General features: G+C 42.0%; 1 protein-coding gene and 1 long non-coding RNA gene across 3 annotated transcripts in view; one reads left to right on the top strand and one right to left on the bottom strand.

Annotated features, from left to right (window-relative positions):
- The window catches only part of trabd2b (TraB domain containing 2B), a 70,997-nt gene that overhangs the window by 17,244 nt on the left and 30,268 nt on the right, over positions 1-23,485 (top strand). The window lies entirely within an intron of this gene.
- The window catches only part of LOC129189121 (uncharacterized), a 40,222-nt gene continuing 30,981 nt past the window's right edge, over positions 14,245-23,485 (bottom strand). Inside the window, exons 2-3 of the long non-coding RNA XR_008572741.1 lie at positions 17,041-17,164; positions 14,245-14,530 (exon numbers count right to left, since the gene is read on the bottom strand). This is a non-coding gene — a long non-coding RNA (uncharacterized LOC129189121). The remainder of the gene's footprint in view (positions 14,531-17,040; positions 17,165-23,485) is intronic.

Here is a 23,485-nt window from a genome sequence, read left to right as displayed (position 1 = left end):
AAATTTAAAAAGTTAACTAATAAGTGATGTTATTCTTTCTCAGTGTGGCTGTACAGGCACACACTGTATTCATCCGCCTAGTGCGAGGCACACACTGAATTTTTGTGCTGCGTGTGGTGCATATTCTTCCACTGGCATGCACCACAACTAGTTCTGGAGCAAGTCTTGTGTTTATGGACCAAAGTTATGTATTTAACTTACGGGAGTGTGATCATAACCACAAAACCAAGCACCATCTGTATTGGTATTTTCATCACAGTTAAGGATGCACACCAAAACTAGCTTGCCTTTTTTCTCTGGAACATGCTACATCCTGCTACAATGTTGCGTTATGCGTTATGCTTTTCCCATCAAGGTGAAAGTGGTGAGAGGTTGTTTTTTGGAAGGAAGAATGGTCAGGTAGTTTCCAGGAAGGCTGAGGTTAATTTCAGGTTGTCTGGGCCAGAGGCTGATTGATCACAGACAGGAATGTGACTGACTGATTTCCTCAGAGACCCAAATGGCCCCTCTGTGGAATGTTGTTGTCTTGGGACATTGTCCTTTGATAAATTTAGTTTACCTAGTTTTAGTTTAACCAGTATGTGCCCTGTGGTTGACTGGCGACAAGTCCAGGGTGTACCCCTCCTCTCGACCAAAGTCGAGAGGCGGGAAGTCGCATACCCGCAACCCTAGTGAGGATAAGCGGCATTGAAGACGGATGGATGGATGGATGGATGGTTTAACCAGTTGGCTATGGTGGTCGCCTGTACCTGTGATCTGCACGTGATAGATTGATAGCTACTTTATTGATCTCCAGGAGAAATGTGCAAATATGCAATAGTATTTCCTCCCATTCCTTCTATTTTTTCTTATAGTACAATCGGCAAATCAGTTTGCTGGTCTCTTATGTCCCTGCAATGATCCCAGAGCCTGCGCAATGTGGTGTAAACACAAAATAATAGGAGTGCAAAGGTGATTATAGGGTGTTATTTCATGTCTACAGGGCTCTAATAATGTTAAAACCGTATTTAGAAAGTCATAAACAGGATTCCTATGCTCTAACTCAGAAAATATTCAATTTATTAATATTGAATCCTACTATGCAGAAATTCACTTATCACAGTCGGGTCTGGAACCAATTAAACACGACAAACGAGGGACTGTATTACTAAAACCTCCCTAGTACAATAATTAAAATGTTTATGCTGGCAAAATGTCAAGCCCTATAATGGATTCATTCTATTTTCATTTCTTAACAGAGATATTGAAAAATCAGAACAAATGAGCCTGTACTGTAATTACAGTAGAAAAGCCAAGTTGATGCAAAGTGATGAATAATACCTTTAATTCCGTGCCATTAAACACAGGGCACACCTTGTACGGTGGAAGTGACATGCCTGCACACTCCCACTGAGGAAAGTGTTGTGCCTGGACCAGGTGTGTTAGGCAACATGGAAAAAAAGATTTGCCAGTTTGCTCAGGCATGCAACTTTCCATGTCGGACACTTCGTGGTCCTGAGATGAACTCAGCGTCCTGGGCTGTGTGTGACATCAGCCACACATAGTAACACAACTCACACACACCCACACACGGTAGCCAGCAGTTGTAAAAAGGTGCCAGCAAAGACTAAGTGTGTGTGTGTGTGTAGGTGTGTGTGTGTGTGTGTGTGTGTGTGTGTGTGTGTGCATGTGAGGCAGTCTTGTTGAGGATTAGGTGGAATTAGCAGAGCCCTCTCACTGAACCCAGTTTTAATGTGACCCATGTATCTTTTGTGCCTCCTTGGCCTTGTACCCTTTTATACACAAGCCAGTGGAGCACTTCAGCAATGCGCCGCTCACCCTTCTACATCATTTTCACCCTCATGGCTGCACTTTTCTTACATCATGCCTCTCATTATTGACTCTTCAACCACTCACTTCGAGGAGTAGGTATGTTATTCAAACCTGTTCCCACACAAATTTCGCAGGATTTTGTACAGAAAGTAAGTATTCTGGGGATACATAATCACAATGTGCTCTAACTTACCCCTAACTGCTTTGAAATTATGACAAAATTGTTGCTTTTTGATACAGATAAATGTAGCAGCATGTCCACCATGTTTACGGAGAGTGACACGATTAGCCTGTTGTAGGGAATTTGCATATAGATGGAATGACACCTATGCCTCAAATTTGAAGAAAAATGTGAAGTAAAACAAATTTAATTTAAATTTTCTCCAAAATTAGACAGTTTTTTCAGAAGAAAACACATTTGATTCACCCTAAATCGAGAATAATTTATAAATACAAACGTATAAATACAAATGTATCATAAAATTATGATACTTAAGCATAAAACATTATCATTCATTAGTGGTGAGGACCTATACATTTTGTAATTTAAAATGTATTTAATAAGTATGTGAGGCATATTATAGGGCATAAACACAACACTCATTATTCACACTCCTACCGTCAGGCAGACGCTACAGGAGTTTGAAGTCCAGGACCACAAGGCTGGCAAACAGCTTTTACCCACAGGCCATCAGGCTCCTCAACGAAGCACTCGCACACGCCGCACGCAACACACGCACACACTCATAGCACTTTATTTATTTATTTATTTGTATTATTTACTTGTATTAATGTCTCTTCTGTTGTTGTTGCTTAATTTATTGGTATTTATGTTTCTTATGTTCTTATTCTTTCATTTGTTTTCTTTCTTTTCTTGGGAGAATGAACAGAATAAGATTTTCATTGCATGGTATAACTGCTGTTTTACTATGCACATGACAATAAAACTCTCTTGAAATACTTGAAATACTCTTGAACTTGGATTGTGGTTCTATGCATTTGGGTTGTTAGCTTCCTTCTTGAGTTAAAAATGGCAATTGAAGAAAGATGGGGAGAGTTCCGGAGCTCGAATCTAATAATTGCAGCAGTAGTCACTTTTAGTGCAAATGTTGATCTGAAATCGGAGGAGACGTCAACATGAAGCTAGCAGGTGGGTTTGGAGGGGGAGGAGCCAGTTGATGTATTGTATGGTGGTACTTCAATGCAAACAGCATAATCCAGGCTTTATTAGGGTTTCAAAATAAGAAATCTTTATGGGCATCTCAGTTACTGGTGTTAATTTGCTAGTTGTGGATGGTCTCGGAATGTAACCCCAGTTAAAAGCAGGGAGCTATCATAATGCTTAACTCTTTTTTCTTACTGAATTGGAGAGAAATGTTAGTTATTTTATAAGATGTTAACAAATACAGTATCCACACCTCGTTTTGCTCTATATTTAAATGATCATCATGATGTGGCTTACTTGGCTCCCAAGTAAACCACACCGGCTCGCTCCTCCCCTTTCTTGACGTGCATTTTAAAAAAAAAATGTTACCTGCGTCAAGAGCATAACTGAAGAGCTGCATTTGGTCGGCTACAAAGTACATTTCCAGAATGTAGACATTCTTGTTTTTCCCTCCTACAAAAGCACCATTTTTAAATTCAACAAAACAAAAGAAACAATGGAGCAAAATGAGGAGCGTTGCAGCCAAGAATTTTGCAAACATGTAAAATAAAAGAGACGGATGTGCCACATCTACTAGTTCCAACTCCAACAACAAACTGGATCTTGCTTCAGTCGGCATCATTCACTGCCAGAGGTGTGACATTTGCGGGCGAGTCGGGTCTTTTGAACGGCTCTTTTAAATAAATGATGAGAAGCGATTTGCAGTTGCGAGTCGTTTGTTTGCCAGCTGTTTTTATATGCACATCGCCCACACTGCCTTCTGGTGTCACTACCCGTATGCCCATTGATCGCAGTTGTCCACGCTGCCGTCACATGAATGACGACTGACATCTCCTAGTTTGAGCTGTCCACAGCATGCTACATTCACGTGAACCCAGCTATATGTGAGTAGCTAACTTAGGGGAGGAGATATTAGTGAGCGCCACACGGCTGGACTAACATTAGCTATCAGTGAATATATAGCAATACAGTGTTCCCTCTTTTATCAGGGGGATAGGTTCCCAAAATAACCTGCATTAAGTGAAATCTGCGAAATAGCCAACTTCATTTTTTTTTCACTCCTGTGACCGGGCCTTTTCGTCTTGGCGCCGTTCCGCTGTACTGTAGCGTTTTGTATCGAACCGAAGATTCATTTACAAGCTAGCAAGCAAGCAAGCTAGCATGACACAGGGGACATGGCAGGATGGCATGAAGGAGATTGATTGACAGTGGTCTACAGCCTATCGGGACGCAGAAAACAATGGGCGGTACAGACAGACGAGAGAGGGAAGAGATAGACACTCAACTTCCCACAATGTAATTCTTCTTAAAGGGCCGGGCTCGGCCCGTAACAGTGTTCATACGCTGTACAAAAAAAAAAAAAGAAGTAGTAAAAAAAAATCTGTGAAACAACGAATCCATGAAAGGTGAACCACCATAGAGTGAGGGAACACGGTATATTCAATTTATAACAAGTTCCTGTCATGTACTGCAGTTGTTACTACAGTTACTACAGTGCTTCCCATGTATTTTCTGTCATCCCCCCACTGGGGGACAGAAATGTTTTGAAATACTATTGATACTATCTGTACTGTACAGACTGAACTCGAAACTGAAACCAGCGAAATGCAACAAAATGGAGAACAGCGAAGCATACTGTACAAGCGTATTCAGGAGTCAAATTGCCGGAAGGCTGCCAGAAAAGCAGCACAAGACAGTGAGGAAGCAAGGATGCAGGGAGCTCTGGTGTTGGCCATCATGTTTTACAGGGTAAGGGTGTGTAACCTTCTATACCAAGCAGCCTCTGAGGGTGCTTGTTAAAAACAGAACAGTTGACAAACTGATCCAAACCAGAAGCCGTCCATCCGCGGCTTCAAGTTACATCAGCCTTCTTTAAAAGCCAGGGTAACGAACATGTTTTATGACGCTTTGCCCATGCGGTCGCCTTGAAAAGAAGGAGGGGTGGAGACTTTCAGACGTTCAGAACTCCACTTCACCTTTGAAATTCCCAGTACTTTCACTGAGCCTGATTGACTGAAGGGGGGGTGGTGGTGGTTGTCTTTGGCCTCTAGATGAACCCCCTAGAAGCCCCCTTAACTCACCCTCCCAACCAGCTGAATGACCTCAACCAATTAGTCTCTGCAGATGACATTTAATAGGATAAACAGGTGGGAGAAGCATATTTTGGAGTAAGAAGTAGGCATGTATGTACAGTCACTTGTGCCACCCCCTATGGATTGTGCACAAAATGCTTTGGAAGACATGTTAGCGTACATACATACAGTACATAAAGCATTTTAATCACTGGACAAATGATGTGTTCCATCTCATGGCCAGTTAGTTGCTAGGTCCCACCTGTGCCCCTGCAAAAACATTTTCCTTGACGGCGGGTTTTCAACCAATCTTGCTGTTGCTTGCCAGTCCCCTAAAGGTGCGTTCCAAATTCCGTAGTGATTTGGCTAAACACCTTAAAGTTACAGTGGGTGTTTTAGTTGAGCTGTGTGAAAAATTGAAAGTTGCTCCAACTTACGGGGTCAAACTTTGGGGTTTAATAATGGTGCCACCATGTGGTGTATTTGTCAGTAAAATAAACAGGCAACACAGTAGGGGTGCATTAGGTTTTGACAAATCCTCATCCTTTTGTGTTCAGCAGTTGAGGAGTAGAAGAGTTAGCTTACACACACAAATATGTATGGTCGAGGTGTCCAGGCTCTTTCCACTGGTGATGTGCGATACCACTGATTTCGTTTCCGATCCGATCCCGAGTAAAATTCAGGCTGGTATCGGCGGTACTAAGCCGATACCGATACTTTGTGCAAAGTACACCTAATGTGTATGGTAAATTTTTAAAAGTAGTGTATTTCATAGCATAGCATAAATAATACAAGACTTCAGAATAACTTATTTATTTATTTTATACCCTGAAGTATATTGAGGTAGTGGGGTGATTTACAATATATCCATCCATTCATCCATTTTCTATACCGCTTCTTCCTCATTAGGGTCACGGGGGCATGCTGGAGCCTATCCCAGCTGACTTTGGGCGACAGGCGGGGTACACCCTGGACAGCCAATCGCAGGGCACATATAGACAAACAACCATTCACACTCACATTCATACCTATGGACAATTTGACAACCTCACCTGCATGTTTTTGGAATGTGGGAGGAAGCCGGAGTGCCCGGAGAAAACCCACGCGCACACGGGGAGAACATGCAAACTCCACACAGAAATGCCCAGGGGAGAATCGAACCCAGGTCTTCCCGATTTCTAACCACTAAACCACCGTGCGGCCGATTTACAATATAGCCAAGCTAATATACAACAAAAGAAAAAAATGAAATCATATAAAATATGTAAAAATTGTATAAATAAAGAAAATAAAAATGTAATAATAAAGCCATTAAAATAAATGATTAATTATTAAGAACTACAACAAGAATGAAAACTGCCAAACGTGCTATGGTTCATACATGGCACGGTTCATGATCGGCCGTTGTTAAAGGCGAATAGCAGCAAATTGAGGAAAATAAAACAGTCTGGTTTGGTGGTACTGGACTAAGTGGGGTGAAAAAGGAAAATAATAACACAGGAAGCCATCCACTTTCTCCTCTTGACAGTTTCCGTTGAGCCAAAATCGAATAATAAAGTGGTGAGGTCTCTCTCCTTTCTCTTCTCCTTTCACGGTTAATTTCACCTGTCATTCAGCGGCCAGCGCTGGAACAGTTTAGGCATAATATCGCACACATGGCACGGTTTACAAATGAGATGAGAAATCAAATGTACTTTAGGGTGTACTCACACTAGGCCATTTCTACGGCCGCCAGTCTCCCTCCCTGTCCTGTCGCCTGTTCACACTGAACATTCGTGCTTTGGCCCATTTGCTTGTCCTGTCACTTCTACACGGTTGTATTACTGACATTTCCTCTTACCTTCTGTCAGGTTGTTCTGATTATTTCTTAAGTGCAAGGTGGTGGTTATCATTATCGCGAGAGGAGCGATTGCATTAATTAAACGACACGCCACCATCACGCACACGAATGTTGTCATAAGTGAGAGAGCGTTCTCTGGATTTGACTTTTGGATTATTTTGAGGCTTTTTGAGTATTTAGGGGGCACACACACTAGGCCCGTTTGACTGGTGTGACCGCACTGATCTGGGCCACAACATGCCACACTTTCTCCTCTTTGGCACAATTGGAAGAGGTGGACCAGGACCATGATTCCATGCACATGCATTCTTCATGATAACCGACACAAGTGATAACAACACAAAAATAAATGACAAAGACGAATATCCATACCAATAATAATCAAGCAGAATGGAAGTGACTGGACAAGCAGGGGCCAGGAGAAAAAAGTGGAATCACGCCCAAGTCCAATATAGTTAATTGTGTCATGATTAAAAACCGTCGAGGAGCGAGGAGTGCAGCGGCGAGGAGCGTTACAGTCATTCTATGACTCGGCTACATTGCGTGCATGTCCTAGCACAACCGTGCTTGGGCACAGGTCAGCGTCCTCACACTAGCCCGTACGCCCTTACAGACTTCTCTCTAGTCGTGTTGCTTTCGAGGAATGAGGGGACAAGACAAGATGATGATGATGAGACTCTCAGTGGGTGGCTCATCTCTCATTTTTCCTCCACTTCATGTGTCTCATCCCGGTGATGTGTGATTGGGCTGCAGTGTCGGCAGAGTTGTGCAAACAGATTAGCAGGGAAACATGTCAGCGTTTAGGGGCGGGGGCCCTTGTGATGAATGTATGCGCTGTGCCGCTCACACATGTGGGATTGTGCAGGGTTATGATGGGGGCCAAACACGAAATTAATGACGAGCAGGTGGCAGCGGGCTAAGTCTAGAGTATGTGCTGTCTTGGTGCAAATAAAGACGCGTCTATTAATACGCTGATTTTAATGGCCACTGAGTAAATCACGTTTGAGCTTGTATTCCACAGCTTCTCTGTGGTTTGTGGATGGATGGAAGCTATGTGCAAAAAAACCCCCCCCAAAAAACTGCTAAATACGCTCTTGTGCAGTGAAAATGACACTTAAAGGCCACTTCATTAGGTACACCTGCACACAATGTAACAGGATCTCCTTTTTTTCTTTTTTATAAAGCAGCTTTTGTTGACACTGCCAGAGAGGTAATAACTCTACTTGATGTTCATTAGCGATGTCCGAGTGGGTGTTCTGTCGTCCACATGGAATTTTATTGAGAGGTGTTTTAACGTTTTGCCAACCTCTTTTCAACAAACGGGGTGGAAAGTAAGAGAAACACTTCACAGTCCTGCTATAAAATATGAAATTATATAGATGAGAACGATACATGGTTCGAGTCATATTGGCCAGCTATGTTGGCCCAGACAGATGCTGCATTCAAGACTGCTGGGGCGTTGGAAATACACTCATGTCCAGTAGTGTTTGGACAATGACAGAGTCACTTCAAGATTTCATTAAAGTGTAGTGTTTTCTCAAAAATATGCCATTTGCCATTTAGGAATGACCTCAATTTTCAAGTAGTAATAGTAATAGTAATAGTAATATTCGGGCAATGGCTGTCTTCATTTCTGTCTGTCAGGTTCATTTTTATGCTGAACATGTATGCAATAACGACATATAGGAAAACCAGCAACAATAGATGACTAGAGAATGCAATTTCTAAAGAAACTAGTACAAATTCTCCATGGGAATTTATGTAATGGAAAATGTAGAAATTATGTAAACATTTTTGGAATGTGAAAAATATATCCACCATTTTGATATTGAAATGGTTTGAGAAATTTTGAATTTTTGGGAATTTTTGTCACGGATAATGTACAGTTACAAAAAAAAAATAGGGCAATTTGGAATGTAAAAAGCAAGTAGCTCAGATGCCCTGATTTATACTGGATGGTTTGAATCGTGTGCAGTTTCTAAAAACTGTAACAAATTGTAACAAAAACGGACATTAAAATGGGTGCATTTTTGTTGAAAGTTAGGTTCCCAAAATACCCCTCAATCAGTGAAATAGCTAGCTTCATTTTTTTTACAATTATTTAAGGCTGTAAAACCCCACACCATACACTTTATACACTTTTCTCAGAGAGGCATTAACATTTTCTCACATTTCCCTCTTGTTTAAACACTCTCAAAGTTCAAATTTCGTTTGAATTTTAATGATCAACCTATGAGGTTGGACACAAGAAATTAACAAGTGACTCACACTTATTCACTCCTCTGACCGTGCCCCGTCCTGGTGCCATTCGGGTGTAGCGTTTTTGTGTCCTTTTTAAAATATATTGCTTCTGTCGTCGTATTTTCTTCACACCGTGAAACACCGTTTCTTCTACTGTTTACAGTATCGGCGGTTAGCAAGCAACTTACACTGTTAGCTAGTAAGGTAGCCATGACCACAACAGAAAACGGCAGGAAGGAGATTGATTGACAATGGTCTACAGCCAATCAGGATGCAGAAGACGATGGGCGGTGCAGACAGAAGAGAGAGAATAGCGAGACACCGCCGCCTCCTGCTAAAGCACAGAACTAACACACTCAACTTCCCACAATGCAATTATTCTTAAAGGGCCAGGCTCTTAAAAAAAAAAGCACTAAAATGGCACAAAAAAATCGGTGAAAGGTGAACCGCGATGGAGCGAGGGAACACTGTATATTAAGAATTTTGTTGCAATTTTTCACTTTTCAAAATTCACACGTATAGTTAATTAGGCCATATTGTGCGTCTCTGTGGCCGCGTGGTGTCACTTTTCCTTTAGACGAACTTCAGAAAGTTCTGACTCCCCAAGTCTTTTTGGAATGCATCAAAATTCTTCCCCTGGTGAGACTTCCTGGTGTAGATTTGAGCAGATGGCGGCTGAGAGAAAGAAAGTCTATTGGTTAAAAGCAGTAGCCGATCAATCTAAACATTTTTTAGTACTACGGGCCACTGAGACCGGAGAGTTTAACTTGGCTGCATAAAAGACACACACACACACACACACACACACTTATTATTGCTTCTTGATGCACATGTCAAGTCACTGTGCCAGACCACCCGCACTATGGCAGAGGCCGCATCCCATTATGAGGCCATATTTTATCCTCTGACTCCTGTCTTTATATGCAACTTTCCTTTCCAGTGGGTCATTGTATGTTTGTGTAGTGAAATGCCACAGTGGATGTTTTATCAACACTGGAAAGACGTCTCATTTTATACATTATACCATTTTTATCGCATTATATCTTCTCAGGGGACAATACTACAGAACTGAAACTTGGATATACTTAGAGAAGTCAGTGTACAGCTTGTATAGCAGTGTAGATTTACCATCCACTGAAAATGAAAAAAACATAGCCATTATTGTCTAAATAGTTGCAAAGATAATTGTGTCTTGCCTACAGTCAACCATGCTGGTGTTAGCGTCATGTTCTGGGGCTACAGGAGTGCTGCCAGCACAGGGGAGCTGCGGTTCATTAAGGGAAACATGAATTCCAACATGTACTGTGACATTCTGAATGAAAGAAATCATTTTGTTTTACTATTTACTGGTAAAGAAATGTAAGTCTATTGTATTCTGCATAATGGTTTATATGTATGCGCTTTTTTCTAGTGTGTCTGGAACAAATCACATACATATTTTATTTTCCCCCCTCTCAGCTGATTCTCAAAGGTAATGGTTTCAACACGTACGGAGACAGAAGCCTCGGCAAGCGTGCCATTGCTGACAGACACAAGCTCCATCTCTGAGAAAGATCTCGTAGATGGAGCGAGTGTTGGAGTGGAAACACAAGTGTTTGTCATCAACTCGCCAACATGCAGAAAAGTGGGAAGAGATGGTGGAGAAAACAAATCTAATACAGCATAGTGGAAACTTTACAGTCGAAGGCCCCTCTGATTTAACCAAAATGTGTATTGCTTTTGTGTGGCACTTAAGTCAAAACAAGAAGCACTTTCAACAAGGGGTGTTAAGGAAAGTAGAAAAATGGACACACATTTGTTTTCTATTGACCTGAATATAAATATAAATATCAATGTACGTGAGTGACAGGAAAAATAGGCTCAGACTTGCTTGGGAAGAAGTCGTTGGGAGCCATCCACGGGTTTACATGTATAAATCTCTAACCCCGGAATACAGAGTCAGCCTTTTTTCTAGGGAATCAAATACTTACATTTGGGTCACTAGATAGTCTTTTACCAAGTGTGACCATGCATGTTGACACTTGTTATCAAAAATACACAGCAATCCTGCCTGCAAAATTGCCACCTCAGAGTCTGGATTTATGGACCTGTGCCTTTTACACAGAATAAAACAAATTGGGACACATAGCATCCCTAAATCAGATGTTAGTGCCAGCATCTGACAGTGACACTCTTTCAACACAATATGGAGAAGTGAGTCCTGGGTTTTAAACTTCACATACCGGTCCCGTCTCTGTTATGGCTCTGAAAATTGTCGGCTCGACCTCGTCCCCCGCATTCGGTGTGAGTGCGCTTTGTACAGAAGTGCGACACAGAAAAGAGGCAGACAAACGCTGGCAGTGGAAAAGAAGTTTATGTTCCGTTGTTTTGCTTTTTGAACACTTAGCAGTGATTTATTTCTTTTCACACTTGTATGGAAGGTAGCAATGTTAAATGCTCCCTTTGAAAGCATAGTCTAAGGTTAATAAATAATAAATATCCCACTATTCCCTACGGACCTCAACCAGCATCTTGTAACGGCGTGTGCTTGACCTTAGAGGTTCCACTGTATCGTCAGATGTTGCAGTATGGATGACTTTTTAATGCCAGAGGGATGGGAGGCGGATGAGTGAAGAGTTGCTCAGTGGATGAATGTCACGTTTTGTCACTGTTAACCAGGAATGCAACACCACCATCCTTAAACATACTCTTTCGCTTAGAGCATTTTGTGAACTTGTGGTCTTTTGCTCCATCTGTCTTAGTTCTTTGTCGTTTCCTCCCAGAGCTGCCACATAGGAAGCCTCACTTATGTGGAAATCACAGCCTTAAGTGCCTTCAACACTCTTTAAGCTACAGATGAATGTCCAGCTGGCTGCCGCTGATGCATTCAGACACATATCAGTGTAAATTTATATCCTGTTGAGAAATGAAGTCCAAAGCAAGTCTGAAGTTTGACATGAGATCAATTACAATCCTGACACATTTGCACCCTTGGTTTGCTATTGCTTGTGTTGGACTGATGCTTCAAACGTTTGAGATTATTTCCATTTCCTTACATCTGGCACATGACCCAAAACTTCATGACTTCCATTTTTGTTGTTACTTTTCACACCAGCTCCTCAGACTTGGCAAATGACAGGAAGTGGAAATTATGATTGCCTGAATTTTTACACAATTGACTTTACAAGCGCTATTAATAGTTTTTCACAGCACATTTCGGGTGTGTTCCAACACCCACACGGTATGTCTCTGATTATATTTGTGCTGGGTTGCCGAGGCAGCAAGTTGTGTCAGATAGCTTCTGGAAAAGAAGTTTCCCTGAATGAACAAAGAACATTTCATAGATGCTGCTGTCATAACACTCAGTACAAAAATATATCTCACTATCTGTGTCATATCCAACAAACTAGGAGCCAAGAAGAGAGCGAGGACGCATTCTAGCCAATGATATTACCCTCAGCCTGGCTGCTGTTTACCTCACAATGACCTCTGACCCAAACAAATGCTCCAGAGTCTGCCATGGAAACCAAGTGAAGAGTGAAAAAAGATGATTTTGAAGGAAAAGCGAGAGAAAGATGCACATTGGCTGGTAAAAAACACATAGAGAAATATTTAGACGTGCAGCCAAGGAGTTCATGACTTCATTGACATCAATGTGTTAGCACGACACCACGAGGCTGGTTTGAAGTGAACTCAATGGAGGGACTGAGGAAAGAATAACATTTAGGGTGGGACACGCCACTAACTCACCCTTAACGTCTAATTGTTGATATTTGTAATGTCTAAATTATTCATTTAATAGGATTGTGTGCGAAGTCATGCAAAAAATCCAAAACAGTTTATATATATATATATATATATATATATTTTTTTTTTACATATATAAATATTTAGATAATAATCTGCTTGACAATATGGCTAAATATGGGAATTTTGTGGAAAAATACATGACATTTATTCTACAGTGGTAGAGAGGGGGAAAATTCCCTCCTAGATCCTGTGAGGGACATTTAATTACCGTAAGTACGGTAATTAAAGTAAATAAATAAAAGATATTAATTAAAATGAAAAGCATAAATACAATTAAGTGACAAATAATACTCAGAAGATTTAAACTTGTTTTCATTATATATTGTATAATAATTATATTTGAATTACATTATATATTATGTGCAGCGGTACCTCGGTTTTTGTTATTAATTTATTCCATAAGGTCCGAAACATCTGAAAACAAAGTAATTCTTCCGTCGGAAAGAATGCAAGTCCAATGTATCTGTTCCAGATACTTATAGTACTACTTGAGTATATTTAATTGTATATTCATACAACCAGCTGGTAGACTGCAGGATTTTTAAGGAATTCGATTCATCACCACTTGGTCTAAATCGGGATCCAGGGTATTTTATTTTTTTAGGAAAAGCTCAATGCTAAAGAATTATTCCGCTTGTTTTAAAGGTAAACGCCAAGCAATGTTTTTCTTTATGGCAGGAAAAACAAAACTGATGCTTGTCTTGGACATTGTGGGTGATTGTGAGTGACTCGGTGAATGTGGATGAAATCACTGTGATTGATGTCTGCTTGGACTTCAGCTTCTTCTGCGGCCTCTTTTGCCCACCCAGGACGACGGCCCGCTGATGCGGCTCATGTAAAAAAACGATTCCACTTCTCTTGGAGAAACACAAATAAATTACTTTTAATCAGCCGTGAGCTCTTCAGGGGCTCATCTGGAAAGAATGTAATTGAAACTTAAGGTATCTTAATATTATTCATACGTGAATGAGCTTGCTACAATGTTGCTGCACCCGAGGGCGATGGAGTGGCTCCCATGGACGTTTTACTCCAAGTGGCACTGATCTTGGCTCTAAATCCTTAACGTGAGTCATAACACTCGCAAATCATGTGAGTTATTCCAACAAATGGCTCGTCAGTAAGCCTACAATAATGAGAGGTCCTCGGCTCTCCCTTCCTGTCTGTCGTCTTTCTTCCCAATGTTGGCTCCGCTCTCTCTGGAAGTTCCTGACGTGGGGAATAGGTCCTCCTCTGAAAGCAGATCCAAACCGCATGCTAACGGAAACGCCAAGCCTAACAGGGCCTGACAGCTCATCGTACTGAGAGGAGTTTATGTGTGTCTTTAATGTGCCAAGTATCTGTTTGCCTCGGTTATGAAAAAGGCAAACATTCCTGGAGAAGCTCATTAGCTCACATCTCCATGTTTTGTTTGTTTTTTCCACCCATGGGTGCATGCGGAAATGCACAAAAAGGAGATGTACATTTGTTCATATACAGTACATCAGCAATAATTAGGCAAAGGAATTTGATAGGAAAGGATAAGTGACTCCCTCCTCCTCCTTCTACATCTCATCCAGCTCCCTCATGGCCAGAACCAGCAGCTTTTCTTCTCTGTGATGAGAACCAGATGCGCTGCAGGGTAGTGAAAGTCAGAAATAAAAGGGACAGGAAGAGGAATAAAACGGGTATAAGTCATACGGAGGCTAAGGGGTGACAGCCCGATAAAGGCGAGGAGGAAGTCAAAGACCATGCAGAGAGTTCCCTTAAAGACAAACATGTCTGCTCGCGATGATATGCACTCATAAGCACAAGCTGACACCTTGTTGGTTAAATCTAGCAGCTGAGTGTTGGCTGACACAAACCATCACAAGCGCAACAAAGGCTGCAGATAGCAAAGCATCACTTCTGTTTTATTGCCCTTTGCCCTCTGCAGTGTCCCGGACCATGACAAAACAACTTTTAATAAATAATTTTAAAAAGCAGCCTGGAATGCACAGTTTACTGTATGTTCCTTTGAGAAAACTGGCTACAGCATTTTAAATCTCTTAAAAAATGTAAACAAATATTAAAAGAAAACAGATGAGAAACATGACAGATAACAAAACAATTCATAACTCAAACAATCTTGCCTCGAAAGTCACATAAAACTTGCTTGAGACTTCAGTGTGCATCAAATATTAACTTTGTGCACGTGGTTTGCTTTTTCTTTGTAGCCTCAACAAGGGGTTAAGTGAGAACGCCTAATAATATACACAGGAATTTATGGACTTCAGACTTTAGAGTGTTTTTTCTTCCAAAACCCAAATACATTTAATTGATTAAATTCCCCATTAATTCATTCAGGTGTTAAATGATTATATTAAACTGGCTTATTAGTTATCATGATGAATATATTTATTTGATGATCTATTTTTTATATTTCATGGCATTTTAGTTTATTTTTATAAACATTTGTTTTTATTTAATGGCATTTACTTACGTCAAATTATTGTAAATGTTAATTACATTTAATTGAGTAAGATTTTATTATGGTTGCAATTTGACCTTTGAATGGATTATGCCAATAATCAAGGACAGACTGGCCATCCAGAGCACCGGGAGTTTTCCTGGTAGGCCGATCACTAATGGGCCAATTAACGGCCGTTTATTTATTTGTTTATTGATGTGCCTTGCTTTGGTAACTATAGTAACTAAATCTCCCGGGCTGGCCCAGGAACATGCCACTGCAGACACAACACGACAGAGGGGGCGAGTTGGCACAGTCAGAGCCGCCCCTCCCTATGCACGCAGAGCAAGTGCTGTGCGTTGGGCTCCACAATCCATGGGGCGTAGTGGGCGGGCAATTTTGAGCAAGGCGGCCATATGCGCCGAGGATGCGCATCACTGCAGTGACACGTGCATGCAGCGTCAAGTCATTTTGAGGCTCTGTCACCAATTACAGAAATAGAAGGTGCAGCTTCGATCCCAACCCCAGCCGCCTTCTTTTTTTTTTTTTATAAACAAGAAGAGCCTCGTCATGGGGGATGGGGCCAGTCTGAACCAAAAAGTCCAGGGACAAATATTTGTGGCAGTAAACCCCTGCACGGGAGATCTTGTTTTGATGCTAAAAGTCAGATTTTAATGACAAAGTGAAGGTGATTTTTGTATGTAAAAAGAATTAAACCAGAATTTAAATGTCAAAACACTGAACTTCTATAACCAATGCCAATTGCAACAATGATCAACTTGTTGATCATGGTAGTAAATAACCATATCTGCAAAGTCAGAGCATCCAATTTGATACATTCTTTGTCAACCAATCAGAAGGCTGCTTTGTGCATGTTCTACCCTTCAGGTGCTTTATAGTGGGTACCCCAATGCAAGGGTCGCAAAACGTGATACATAAGGATCTGTTAGGACTTTCCATTTTTCTCAGAGAATCCAAACAACTGAACTATACTGCTTGTTAGAAACTCTCCTGTCTATCGCTGGCCGCTCTCTCGTTTAGTTGATGTTTCAAAGAGACGGCTCTAAACAGGCCTGCCCACAAGACATTGGAGTAGAATATCCCAGAGTGAAAGGAGGACTTAGTAGTTGTTTGTCCACTGTTTCTCATCCTCCACCCTGACACAGAGGACGGGAGCTGTCTGTGTTGACTCATCCACCGTTTTGGAGGGTTTCCATGGCCACTACTTGCTTAAAATGAACCAGGTGGGGGGGTTGGGTAGAGATATGTGTGGGTAAAAGAAAAACAATGAGGAGGGAGTGTTTTATTTTGGTGGAGTAAACATTCATGTTTTTGTCTTTTTTAAAGTTACACACACAGCAAACATCCCAACCTTTAGTTCAGCATGTGTTGTGCTCATGGGCAGAACGAGTGAGTCACAGAGCAGTCATTTCTTTTCATTCTTCTGCAATAATCCCAAAATGTGCAGGACAGCTGTCAGTGTGTGCACGTACTGTACGTGCACAGCCCGTGAAACCACGAGCAATCAGCCATTGCAGAGCACATAAACACTCCCACCATGGCGCTTTTTGATGTGGCTTCATTTCTGCTCAGTTGACTTTGACAGATATTGTTTTCAGCAACCCTCAGCAATGTCTGTGTCTCTCTCTGTGTCTGTGTGTGTGTGTGTGTGTGTGTGTGTGTGTGTTTGACATACCACGAGTGACACACAAGCAAGCTTGATCTCCAACACAGACGCTGGTGTTAAGTCAATAGTGATCCATGTCCGATCTCTCTGTTATTGAAGGTTGGTTTCGGGCCAGCAGTGTGTATGTGGTGATCTAGATGTGATAAAGAACATGAAACAGGTCTGTTAAAGGTCAATGAAAAAGGTCTATTAAAGACAAAACGCACAAATAAACTAGATAAACTAGACAGACCGGACAGAGGCAGACTGGGTGGAATATAAAAATGGATGCACACAACAGAAGCGTGTGCTTCACCCCCAAAGGAATGAATCACAGGCTCAAAATAATTTTAGACCATCTTTAATATACCTCCCCACTTTAATTTAAGAGACTGTTTACATGCCTGAGTAGGTGCTGCTGTTTTGGTTAGCAACAGAGTTGAAATGGGCGCTGCAGTTTCCTCTTTAATGTCTGACAACGGAATGAAGTAATGGCAAGTACCGTTACCACCAGTTTATTTTTCTCAGGGCAAAAAGGAGGTGTCTATTTGGGGGGTTTTAAATTACAAGTGGACAGTGCACTTGTCAATTAATTGAGACACAGTGTCTATTTTAGTGGAGGCCAATATTTGAGAAAATGCAGTGAATGCTCTAATTATATCCGGGGCGTTTATATGCATAAACCGCAAAAAGGACAAGACGATAATTGTAAGCAAGTGGTAATTTGAAAGAGGTTGTTATTTCTGAAAATTGAAATGTCGATATATGTAACAACTTCATTTGTTAAATTTCAATAATAATTGGGAGTGCATGAGAAAGTGGAAAGGACAACACAGCTTTCTTTGAGCAAATGGTCTTTTATTTTAAAAGTTTTACTGCACAACACATCAGCAAAAGAACCACTTCTTAAATAGTGGTAAGTAGCAAAACTGCTAAGTCAACAGCCTTTTTTTTCACAGGCTTTTGGGAGATTTTATGACATCATTGTCAACAATAGCACAGTAATTGTAAAACACATTAGGTTTCAGCTGGGTAGATAGTCCTGTGTGTGTCACGACCTCGCTGTTGTATTGAAAAGCTACATGGCGTGGGGGAGGAATGATCTGCTCTGCCTATCAGTGGAGCAGGACAGTGATAGTAATCTGCCACTGAAACTGCTCTTCTGTCGGGAGATGATGCTGTTCATTGGATGATGCTGGTTGTCCATGATGGAAAGGAGGATTCTCAGTGTCTTTTGCTCTGCCACAGATGTCAGGCTGTCCAGTTCAGTGCCAATGACAGAGCCTGCCTTCCTCACCAGTTTGTCCAGGCATGTGGCATCCTTCTTCTTGAGGCTGCTCTCCCAGCACAATACTGCATACAGAAGGGCTTTAGCTACCACAGTCTGGTAGAAGGTCTGTAGCAGCTTCTTGCAGACGTTGAAGGATGCCAGCCTTCTGAGGAAGTACAGGCGGTTCTGCCGTATACTGCACAGAGAATCTGTGATGGCAGTCCAGTCCAGTTTATCATCAAGATGCACTCCCAGGTATTTGTAGGTGTGAACAACCTCCACATGGTCACCTTTAATGAGAACAGGTTCTGGGTGTGTCCCGTTTCTCCGAAAGGCTACCACCATTTCTTTGGTCTTGGTGATGTTGAGGTGCAGGTGGTTTGTGTTGCACCAGCTGAAGAAGTCATGGATCAGTTTTCTGTACTCATCCTCCTGTCCATTCCTGATACATCCCATGATGGCCGAGCTCAGAGTTGTACTGAAAGTCGGATGTATACAGGATAAACAAAACAGGAGAGAGCCAAGTTCCCGTCGGTGCTCCCGTGCTGCTGGTCACAGTATCGGATCTGCAGTTCCCCAGTTGCACGTACTGAGGTGTGCCAGTCAGGTAATCTGTGATCCATGCAACCAAGTGTGAGCCTACTCCCATCTGTGTCAGTTTGTCCCTGAGGAGCTGAGGCTGGATGGTGTTAAAGGCACTGGAGAAGTCAAAAAATGTAATCCCCACAGCACCACTGCCTCTGTCCAGGTGAGTGAGAGATCGGTGGAGCTAAATGATGATGGTGTCCTCAACTCACACTTTCTCCCGATATGCAAACTGCAGAGGGTCGAGTGCACGGTGGGTCTGTGGCCTCAGGTGATAGAGCAGCAACCATTCCATGGTCTCCATCACATGCAACGTCAGGGATACCGGCCTTAAGTCATTCAGCTCAACGGGATGTGGTTTCTTCGGGACTGGAATAATGTCCTCCACAGCTGTGGAACCTTCCATAACCCTAAGCTCAGATTGAAGATTCGCTGTAGAGGGTCTCCCAGCTCCCACACACAGGCTTTCAGGAGTCGAGGTGATACTCTTGCTGCTTTGCTGGGAGGGCAGGAGGGTGAGGAGAGGCGTCCTCTTCCCTGCTTGTGACGTGTGTGGGGGCTGATGTGTGTGGGATGGGCTGGTCAAACCTGCTAAAAAAACTGGTTTAACTGCTTTGCCCTTCTCACATCCCTCTCAAGGTGGGCATCGTTCTTTGAGCTGCAGGCCGTGATGGTCTTCATCCCATCACGGCCTCCTTCATGTCGTTGTTCTGCATCCTCTGTTCTATTTTCCTTCTGTATTGTTACTTCGCTGCCCTTAGCTGGACTCTAGTTCCTACTGTACCCGCTTCAGTGCTTGTGTGTCACCATCTTTGAAGGTCTTGTTCTTCAGGTTCAGAAGGTCTTTGACGTCATTTGTCATCCTGGGCTTGTTGTTAGCAAAGCAGCATACAGTCCTTGCTGGCACAGCAACATCCTTGCAGAAGTTGATGTAGTCCGTGTGGTAGGCGACCATTTCCTCCATATTGTCACTGTGGGGACCCTGCAGTGCATCACTGTCAGCAGTCTCGAAGCAGTCCATCAGAGCCTGCTCAGCCTCAGGGGACCACTTCCTGAATGAGCATGTGGTCTTTGGTAATTTCCTCACTTTAGGTGTATAGTGAGGTTTGAGCAGGACCAGGTTGTGGTCTGCCTTCCCCAGTGCAGGCAGAGGGGTGACACTGTGTGCATCTTTGATGTTTGCATACATCAGGTTTATTGTCCTGTTGTCCCTGGTGTTACAATCCACATACTGGTAACAGGCAGCCAGTGTTTTGTCGAAAGTCACATGATTCACACGAGATCAAGACCAGAGCCTCAGGGTGCTGTGTATGGAGTTTGTCTGTCATGCAATGGATGATGTCACACGCAGCCTCTGCGTCAGCTCGCGGAGGTATGTAAGCAGCGATAACAATGGCGTAACTGAACTCCCTGGGCATGTAGTAGGGATGTGGGCTGACAGCCAGGAATTTGATGTCCCTACTGCAGATGGACATTTTAACGTTCACATGCCACTGTTTGTTCACATACAATGCAAACCCACCTCCTTTGCGCTTTCCACAGGCTCTTGTGTCCCTGTCCACTCTGACTGTGCTAAAGTCCGCTAGCGCCACGTTAGCATCTGGGACGCTAGCCACGTTTCTGTAAAGCACAATAACTGCACTCCTTGATGGTCTTGACATTCTTTGTCAGCGCGGCCAGCTCGTCGGTCTGGTTTGGTAGTGAATTCATGTTTCCCATGATCATAGAAGGTACCGAGGGTTTGAATCTCCACTTCTTTGCTAGCCGCTTGGCTTTGATCTTAGCTCAGGCTCTGCAGCCTCGACGGCTGTAGTAGTACAAGTAGTAGAATTTTAAAATGCATGCAGAGGTAGATTGAAGTTGCTGGATGCTGACCACCCTTTGCCATAATTATGATGTGTCTACATTGTGTGCCTGTGTGCTTTTTTTTGGCTTATTTTCAGTAGTTCTTAGAACTAATAGGGAGGAGAGTTTATATTGATTATACACCACATTCTGGTTGGGTGTCCATGAATTTTGCTTGTGTATTGAAAATTGTGTAGCCAACTATGTGTGACTGTACCGTTTTTTGAGTGGGCATGAACGGCCATACCCGTAGCTCCAAAGCCTGTCTGGATGGAGCGGACAGACAGTCGTCCTGCAAACAAAAATGTAATGAAAAAAAATCTACTAAGGTTAAGGGGTCAGGCAAGGTTCGTATATGTACATGTGGGTTCTTTCCACACACAAAAAACTAATAATGGCTGTAGATGTTCCCATACAAACAAAGTCCCTGTGGTCACCTTACTATAACTGGCCTAATTCTGGAAACTATTCTGTTAACGTCCACAAAAGTTATCATCGATGGAGCGCCACTACAGTCTGCTGCAACATTCCTCAGCATCCGTGTGGTCCCTCTGATGATTTGTGGTGCGTTTAAAGGCCACAATCCTGTGATGTGCTGATGGAAGGACCACAAAACCTTGAGTGTGGCCGCCCATGTCTGCCCTTTGAGCCCCTGTGGGCTCTGCATGCACTGGCGCACACACAAGCATACACATGAACAGATGTGAGCTGTACCCACATGCTTAAACTCCACACACACACACACACACTCAATACTGATTTATGGCTCTTTCCCACTGGATGACCCCCTCGATCAGAAGCCTGCGCTGAGCTGTGGTGGCAAGCCCAATGTTTGCCTAAGAAGAGAGTCTGGGTGCTAAAACTATTACAGGCAGTTTTAATCATATTGTATTTCCTCATAGCATGCACTTTCCCTGGAAGGCTGCAGGGCTGCCATATCTTGGTGGTTGCACACGTGTGTTTTTGTGAGAGAAAGAAAGAATGTAGGAAGGAGGGAGAAGAGAACGAAAGGGCCAAGGTTAAGGTTACTGCTTGCTGTCTGCTGACATGTCTTTTAACTGATTCCAAAAGGGCAGCCTATATCAGTCTTTTTAGTCTTAAAGTTGGCAAACTGGTGCTTTTTGATGCACCTGCCAAAACAAGTGTTGCACCACTTCATGCATGATACAGTATCTCACAAAAGCGAATACACATTTTTTATTTCGGTATGTAGTCAATAGTGACTGTGTTGACTCATTCTAAATGGATAATAAACATAGTGTGTACACAGACTACTCTAAAATATATCCAAGTTTCATCTGTCCCTTGAGTAGATAGACACTTAAAAAAATGGTTGCTGAAATGTTACGGGTGTAGTCACCTTTGTGAGATACAATAGTTTTGCATAATCCTGCTCATAAACCAACAAATGTCTTCAACATATGCTTATATTTTGCTTTCTTGCGACATTTAACATTTTTAAAAATTCTACTTAGTCATGGTCCATTGTTTCTTTTGTGCGTGGCAGTTCTCTGTGCCATCTTTGTTTTTCCGCAGGCAGAATATGGTTGCATGAAATTGAACATTTCTGCGCTGATTTGCCGTGAAATGTGTGTGCTTGTGCGGGATTACGCCGCCTTAGCTTCAGCACTGAGTCAAATAAGGGCCGAGGGGCAAGTCCAGTCCTCCCGTTGCTCTTTTCAAGACAATTTAGTTGGAACTTGAACAAAAAGTTAAGTACCATACATATATTTTTTCAGCAACATGCATGTTCATTGACATACTGTACATTAAATAGCCTCTCCACATGGCAGACCTGCACAATCTAATACAAGAACAATAGCAACAATGATGCAATAATCGTGGAAGAATCGAATGATCAACAAAAAGCATTGTTGGCAGGGAGTGGATTCCAAAAGTTACCACAGAGAAAATATCATGGTGACAAAGCCTTTGAGAACTATTGAAAGATGAGGCGGCATGTTTAGTTTTGGAGGATGGAGGAGCTTTGGGAGGATGAAGATGGCTGATGGTGGAGGTCACAGCTGCCCAGATGTGATCCAGACTTGACAGAGAAGGGAGGGAGTGTAGAGGAAGACAGGATGGAACCTCCCATCATTCCTTTGTCTTTGTTAATTGTTAAATGTACACATTTCTTCTTGACTACACGCCATGCTTGTCTTTTTTCAAATGCCACAAAAGTAGTAGAATTTGAATTAGGCCTGTCACAATAACACATTTTGCTGGATAATAATTGTCCTACAAATTATTGCCGATAAACAAAGTTATTGTCAACATTATTTTGAGACCATTTGAGACCATGTAATGGTAATATATGGCATAATAATGCAAGTAAACAGTATCAAAAACAATAAACTTGAATTTCTCAAGAGTATTTAACTTTGTATTTGGAATGTCAAGAGCTTTTAAATAAAAATAAATGAAACAAACAAACAACATAATAAATTCATAATTAATAAAAACAAAAAGGCAAAAAATGAAAATAAAATGGACTCTGAGTCTCTCAAAAGTATTGTTTTGGCACCGTTATCAGATATGTAAATGATACCCAACCCTATACAGTATATGACATTGCCTGTACAGATATGAATGTTTTATTAAATGCATTTTCTATGGTAAATTGTGTTTTAAAATTAGAACAACCGTCAACCACTGTCACGGAATGGATTGTGTTAAACATTAAATGTTGTACCTCGTATTTTTTTGTTCCAAAATTTTTTTTTGTTCCAAAAGTTTAGAGAAAAATGTACAAAAACTGAGGCAATTTTTCCCCTT

Source organism: Dunckerocampus dactyliophorus, chromosome 10 (genome assembly GCF_027744805.1).
Source record: "Dunckerocampus dactyliophorus isolate RoL2022-P2 chromosome 10, RoL_Ddac_1.1, whole genome shotgun sequence".
NCBI classification, from domain to species: domain Eukaryota; kingdom Metazoa; phylum Chordata; class Actinopteri; order Syngnathiformes; family Syngnathidae; genus Dunckerocampus; species Dunckerocampus dactyliophorus.
The sequence above is the reverse complement of the archived record's forward strand: the minus strand, read 5'-3'. Positions and strand labels throughout refer to the sequence as shown.